Genomic DNA, 7,669 nt, shown 5'->3' on the forward strand with positions numbered 1-7,669 from the left:
GAGATTACATTTGCCTGGTGGCCAGTTTCTCATGAGAATGGGACTGGGGATTTGGTTCCTTCACCCCTGGGGATATAGGGTCTGCTGGTCAGGTACAGATACATGGCACCACCATGCTGCCTCAGTGGGACTTTTTGCCTTATTGATTCTGTGAGTTGAGTGGGTATTATTGTTGTTAAAGTAGCAGCCAGCCTTTATTTTATTGCCAGGATTCATCTCCAGCAGCAGCAGCCGTTCCTCTTGGCAGTTCTTATTCATTGCCTGGGGTGCTTATTGCTGTTGAAACAATAAACATAGGAGGCGCTCAAACTTGTTTGTGTGAAGGAGTGAAAAAGAGGTGGCAGCTTTTGCAGTCTGATTCCAGCTATTTTCTTCCTGTCAGGGTGCAAATGCCAGCTGATGATGAGGCCTGACACCTTTTTATATTGTGTGAAAAAAGGACAGAGATTTCTCAATTAGCTTTAACTGCTGCTTGCCATTATATGTTCCCCAGGATCAATGAGAGGGGGTCTGGGCACTTGAAAAGGCCATTTTGCAGCCTGCCTGCATGTCAGGGTATATCAAAAAACCCGTAACTGACATTTTTTATTCCCAAGTTTAGTGCTTTTAATTAGGTACCTTCTGCATGTCCAGTCTTCACAAACACCATCTGGCACACAGTGGAAAACATGCTCCATATTCTTTAGAAAGAAATTGCAGAAAAGTGGAGGGTTTTTTTCAAATATCATTTGCTTGGGTTCAGGGATTTGACTGGAAGGGAATGTGCACGCAGTGAGCAGGGAGGGGGAGTGAACAGGACGGGGAGGGAGACAGTGGAGAGGGGGCGAGGCCTGGGTGGAGCAAGGGGCGGGACCGGGGCGGACCAGGGCTGGAGTATGGGCGGGCCACAGGCAGAAGAAGCGGGCTGGGGAGCTACTGCCTCCCCACGTGGAAGCTTCACCCACCTTCCATGTCCAGACATACCTCACAATGTTTATGAATATTAGTATGATATAAAGTATCAGGGGGTAGCCGTGTTAGTCTGTATCTACAGAAACAACAAAGAGTCTGGTGGCACCTTAAAGACTAACAGATTTATTTGGGCATAAGCTTTCGTGAGTAAAAACCTCACTTTTTTTATTAGATACCTCACTTGACCCTCTTTGGATAAATACTATGAAAGCAATGTGTTGGGTGTAGTGAGTTTGTCAGGCCTCTCAGGAGCTACTGTTACAGAACAATGAACTTCTTGCCAGTTGGCACTGAGGGTGTGACCAGGGTCCCAGTGGGGGCCAGCCAAGGTCACTCAATTAGGGTAAACTGCAAAGAATGGGGCAGACAAACTCCAAAGCTGGTGGATAATTCAATACTTAAATTTATCAAGCCAGCATAAAACAGCTTCTTTATTACCTCACATGTTGCCCAAAAACCAACAACACAGTTCCCTTAAAGCAACCCAGCCTCAGGCCTTCATCCAGTTACCCAAATCAAATATGATGAAGATTTCTGAAAATCATATTTCATCATATAAAAGAAAAGGTTCTACCAATCCCAAAGGATCGGACACTGAAGGACATAAATTCACACCGTGTAAAGGTCAAAGCATAGGGGTTTATTACACACAGCGCTGGCGGAGTGTCACCTGGCTTATTAGGCTCGGAGACATTGTCAATTAATTGATTACAATGGAATATATAGATTTTTCATGGGCGGGGGAAAGTGACAGGGTAGACAGTTCCACGCTCGGAGATAGGTTTTGCAGCAAGACAAGATAGCACAATAGTCAATGGTTAAAAGATTACACAATGTCTCCGCCCATGGTCTTAAGTTTAGCAAGTTAACATTTAATTAATACTTTGATAAAATGTCATTAGTATAAAATATATATGTTGAATTTTGATTTGGGGTCCATAGGAACGGAGCAACTCCTTTGATTGTCCGACAGGTACATGTCTAGGGGATAAAGCAAAGAAACAGTGAAAGCATATGGAAATAGAGATTGTCTCCTTTATGTCTTAAGGCAGGGCATCGGTCCCTTGGAAGGGAGGTGGAAGGATGCCATATTATTATAGTGACATGTGCTAATATTTCATAAACTCAAGGTTGCATTTGTGGGAAGACTGTTTTTCCTTCAGGAGAAACACAATAGGAACAGGGATCCTTTGTTCAATTTGAAACATTGGATGAAACATAATTATTCAGTTATTGCTTTAACATTTGGCATTTCTACTGACCAAGCATATCTTAGCAAAGGCAATGTCATTTTGCTTATTTTGCTTTTTCTTAGCTAATCACTATTAGCTAGGCCTCTGGTCTCTTAACCAGACTCTGGACTTCGGATCTGAGAAAGAGCTGGCAAATCCATATACCAGGTTGTTATATAACATGCACATGGATTTTAACCCTTCAGACACATTACCTCCCAGGTTATTAAATATTCCTGATCACCAGTGCCAACACTACTCCTGTCTCCTCCACCTGTGCCTGTATACAGACAACCTAACCATGGATGCCTCTACCCAGATCCTGGTGTGGATTTGCAGGGACTGTGGCCTGCATTTCCCACTCTCAGAAAGCCAGGCTGGGGGAACCATCTAGTGTGAGAGGTGCCTGCTGGTAGAATCTCTTAGGAAACAGGTGGGAGAGCTACAGGAGGAGGTGGCTAGGCTGAGGAGCATCCATACACATGAGGAATTCATTGACAGTATTCATATGGAGACTTCCAAGGCTGAGTTCGCTATCCAGCTAGAGAGGACTGCTGTCATGCCACCAGGAGAGGAGGATAAGACTCTGGTACAGGGAGTACACTGGCAGCTGGTTACTTCTGGGAGAAGGCAGTGCTCCACTCCTACTCCCAACCCACCCACCATGGTGATGGAGAACCGATATGCTGCCCTGGCAATGAGTGATGAGGAATCACCCCCAAAGGTTGAAGAGGAGAAGCGATGTACCCCCAAGGCTGGGAGGATCACAGCCACCATTCTCAGGAGGAAATGTAGGGTAGTGGTAGTTGGAGACTCTCTTCTGAGGGGGATGGAGGCATCCATCTGTCACCCTGACATGGCATCCCAGGAGATATGCTGCCTCCCCGGGGCCCGTATCCGAGAGGTTATGGAGGGATTGTCGAGGATCATCCAGCCCTCTGACTACTACCCCATGCTACTCATCCACGTGGGCACTAATGATACTGCGAGGTATGACCCTCAGCAGATCAGAAGTGACTACAGGCCTCTGGGAGTGAGGGTGAGGGAGTTGGGAGCGCAAGTGGTGTTCTCTTCAGTCCTTCCAGTCAAGGGTAGGGGCCTCGGCAGAGACAGATGCATCCTGGACATGAATGCCTGGCTACAAGGATGGTGTTGCCAAGGGGGTTTGGCTTCCTTGACCATGGGATGCTGTTACAGGAAGAAGGATTGCTAAAGAGAGATGGGGTCCACCTATCGAGGAAGGGGAAGAGCATATTTGGCTACAGACTGGCTAACCTAGTGAGGAGGACTTTAAACTAGGTTCAATGGGGGCAAGTGACCAAAGCCCACAGGTAAGTCAAAAACATGGAGACCTGGGAGAAAGGTTGGAATCTGGGGGGAGCATGGCTGTTATAGCAGAAATAAGGGAGAGACAAGACAGAACTGGATGGAGGGGGAATCAAATCAGTATCTTAGATGTCTTGCGACACGTTCAGGCCAGATGGCTACAGGAGAGTGATCGTATTGGGATCCTCACTGCTAAAGGATCTCCCCCATAAAAGGACGTGGCAGCAGCGGAGGTCACCCCGTCGCCCGCCGCTGCCAATGCCGCAGTGGTGGCAGGTGGTTTAGCAGCGGAGGTTGAGGAAGAGGCCAAGGGGACAGGCGGGGGAGGGGTGGCGGGGCCTACTTGGGGGGGCTCGCCCGCCGTGTTCCCCTCCATATTGAGCAGGGAGGGAGGGGAAAACACACTGGAGAAAAAAAGGGGGGGGCGGCTAAAGGAAAGGCAGGTCAACCACTCCTCCTCGCTAGGCTGCAGGCAGGGGAGGAGGGCACTGAAACGCAGGGAGATGTGGGAGTATCAAGGGCTTAGGGAGGACAGTCACCGACACCGGCTCCTCTAGTTACACTAGGGGAGGGAAGGTCACAATAACAGAAGGGGGTGCAGTGATTAACCAAAATGTGATGGGGGGCACAAGCGCACGGGAGGGGGCATGGGCATACGAGGGGAGAGGTCAATCAGGGCAAGGGGGGCGCAAGGGAGCAACGAGGCTGGGAATGGGGCAGAGGAACCAAGGGGCTAACCGCAGGGCTGGGGTGAGACAACGAAACCAAACTACAAAGGGAAAGGGGCGGGGCAGGCAAAAGGGGAAGGGGTCAGTCCGGGGGGGGGGGGGAGGTGCACCCACAAGCGCTTGCGAAAAGTCAATGTGCAGGCCGCCTGCCCGCCACTGCAGGCCCAAACGCTGTCAGTAAGGCGTGGCAGGCCAGGAAAGCAGCAGAGGCCCAGAGGTAGGAGCGGAGGCAGATGGGAAATGGGCTGTGGGGTTGGTGGTGGAGGGGGCAACTGTGGTGGTGGGGGTTGGGGGGGGGGGGAACACAGATGGACCAGGGGGCAGGCTCCACGCCACACCCCCTGTGTCCCCACGAACACAGTCTAGACCCCCACCACTAGAGCACAGTTCGAAAATTACTCAGTCCAAAACAGCCCCCTCCACAGTGGTCTCCAGAGTCTCATGCGCTCCCCCAGCAGCCGATGGACCATGCAGTCCTCTTCCTCCACCTCCAGGCTCTAGCAGCTCTCCAGGACACGCACAGCACCGGCGGCAGCAGCAGTAGTAGCTCCGGCAACCCTGGCAGCCAGGCAGGAAGGACCCCCACAGGTGGTAGTGCTGATGGTGAAGGTGGGGGTCTTAGCTTCTCCCTCCAAAGATGGTGGGGAGGGGGGGCTGGCCGGCAAGGCCCCCCCACCCCTGACTCAGCAGCAGTGGTAGCAGCAACAGCAGCAGCAGTCTAGGGAGGGAGCTCTAGTCAGCAGCAGCAGCAGCCCAGGGAATAAGGGAGAGCTCCAACTAGCAGGGCAGGTGGAGAGAAGAAGGAGAAGGGAGAGCTCTAGCTAGGAGGGCAGCCACAGAGGACCCTGAGCACGCTCTGTACATATTGGGTTCCGGGAAGTGGGCGGGCGCAAGCCCGCCCACTGCTAAAGGATCCCCCCCCAGCCTAAGGGGAGGATCCACAGGGCCTGGAACTCAAATAATTACGGGGGACAACTAATGTAAAAACAGGGACAGGAGTGTGGTCAAAGGGTCAAAAGAAGAGAACCAGACGGGGACACCGAGCGGGGACCCGGACAGCGCCCACTGCTCCTCAAAGGCGTCAAGGGAGCCAGTGGACGCCACCCAGAGGAACTCTGCCCGGATACGTGAACGGCCAGAGGATCGGAAACAGGCCCCACAGTCACAGGAACCTCCATCGGCCAACCTCCTCTCCCTGGTTTTATAGATGGCCTGTTTAGCCAGTGCCAAGAGGAAGTTGACCAGGAGGTCCCGCGACTTTGTGGGGCCATGGATAGGGAGTGCATAAATGAAAAGGTGAGGGGAAAAGTGTAACCAAAAACATAACATAATATCGGTGAGGAGCCGGTGTAGGGGCTGCAACCTGGCACACTCTAAGTAAACGTGAGCCAGGGTCTCCCTCACGCCGCAGAAAGGACAGGTGTCCGGGACAGGGGTAAACCGCACCAAGTACACGCCCGTGCTCACAGCCCCATGAAGGAGCTGCCAGCTGATGTCCCCGGCGGGCCTCGGGACCAGAGTGGAATAGAGGCTGGCCCACCGGGGCTTCTCACCCTCGACAGGTGGCAGGAGGTCCCGCCACTTTGTATCGGGGCGGGACACGAGGGTGAGGAAGTGAAGAGTGTGGAGCACAAGCGTGTATAGATGTTTCCTTGGTGCGGTCAGGAAACGAACCGGCTGCAAGTCGTGCAGCCGGCTCACGGAGAAGGGGCGGGGGGGGCCGGTTGGGTCCACGGGGCAAGGGTTCGATGAAAAGGTCCGGAGGGCCAGGGGTGGAGGGTGGGTGGGGCGTGCCCTCGTGCAGGATCCGGTCGAGGCAAACCCGAGCAGCGGGCGGCAAAGCGGCCCTCACCTCCTGAAGTATGCGCTGGGGAGTACAAGGCCTGGAGAGCCCCATGCGCCGAGCGAGCGTCAGGGGATCCAGCCAGTCTCCCCGGTCGTAGTCCAGGAGGTCTCCGACTCTAGTGACTTCTGCCAGGACCAACCTCTGGCGCACCGCGGGGGACTCCGCCACCTGCACACGGAGCTGGGGATTGTGTAGCAGGGGCTCCGCGAGGAGATCTGCCCCCTCGGTGGCCGTCACGGACCTGGTCGCTGAGAACAGTTTCCAGGTCCGGAGGAGGTCCTGGTAGAATACCGGCAGCCCGGAGAGGTCTCGCGGAAGACCTCTCGGATCGAGATAAAAGAGCTGCCGGTCGTATCGGAGCCCTCGGAAGCGGCGCAGGAAGGCGTGCGCCAATACGCTCCACGCCGGATTACCTGCACCATAAAGGAGCCTCTGCAGGGCCTGGAGGCGGAAGACATGGACCTGAGTGTGGAGGCACTTCAGGCCCTGCCCTCCCTCCTCCAGGGGCAGATGGAGGACCCCTGCAGAGACCCAGTGCAGTCCTGGCCAAAAGAACTCCAGAATCACCCTCCGGAGGTCGGCCAGGAAGCCCGGGGCCGGGACCAGGGTGTTGAGACGGTACCAGAGCATGGACAGGACTAGTTGATTGAGTACCAGTGCCCTCCCGCGAAGGGAGAGGCACCGGAGTAGTCCTGTCCATTTCCGGAGCCGCTCCGTCACTCTGCCCTGTAAACCTTGCCAGTTCTCCGGCGGAGACGGATGCGTGGCAGAAAGGTAAACGCCGAGATAGAGCAGCGGACCTGCGCTCCACCGGATGGCCTGAAGTGCGGGTGGGAGGGAGCTCGCCTGCCACCCGGCCCCTACCACCAGGCCAGAGCTCTTGACCCAGTTGACCCGGGCGGAGGAGGCCGCCGAGTACACCGTCTGGCAAGCCTCCACCCGTGCCAAGTCGCCCGGGTCCTGGACCACGAGGAGCACATCGTTGGCATACGCCGACAGGACCATCCGCAGCTCCGGTTCCCGAAGCACCAACCCCGTCAACCTCTTGCAGAGGAGACAGAGGAAGGGCTCGATCGCCAGAGCGTACAGCTTGCCCGAGAGGGGGCACCCCTGCCGCACTCCCCGCCCGAAGCTGACCGGCTCGGTCAGGGTCCAGTTGAGCCTGACCAGACACTCTGCGGAGGCGTACAGCACCTGGAGAAAACCCACAAACTGGGGTCCGAAGCCTAACGCCTGCAGAGTGCCCAGGAGATACCCATGGTCCACCCTGTCGAATGCCTTCTCCTGATCCAGGGACAGGAGGGCGAACGACAGACCATCCCTACACCCAAGTTCCAGAAGATCCCGGACCAGGTAGAGGTTATCAAAGATGCTACGGCCCGGGACGGTGTAGGTCTGGTCTGGGTGGATCACATCCTCCAGCACGGACCCCAGCCGCAGCGAGATGGCCTTGGCTACGATTTTGTAGTCCGTGCTGAGGAGCGAGACGGGACGCCAATTCCGTAAGTCGCGGAGGTCCCCCTTCTTCGGCAATAAGGTGAGCACGGCTCGCCTGCACGAAAGAGGGAGGACCCCGCTCCGCAAGG

Source organism: Malaclemys terrapin, chromosome 3, assembly GCF_027887155.1.
Source record: "Malaclemys terrapin pileata isolate rMalTer1 chromosome 3, rMalTer1.hap1, whole genome shotgun sequence".
NCBI classification, from domain to species: domain Eukaryota; kingdom Metazoa; phylum Chordata; order Testudines; family Emydidae; genus Malaclemys; species Malaclemys terrapin.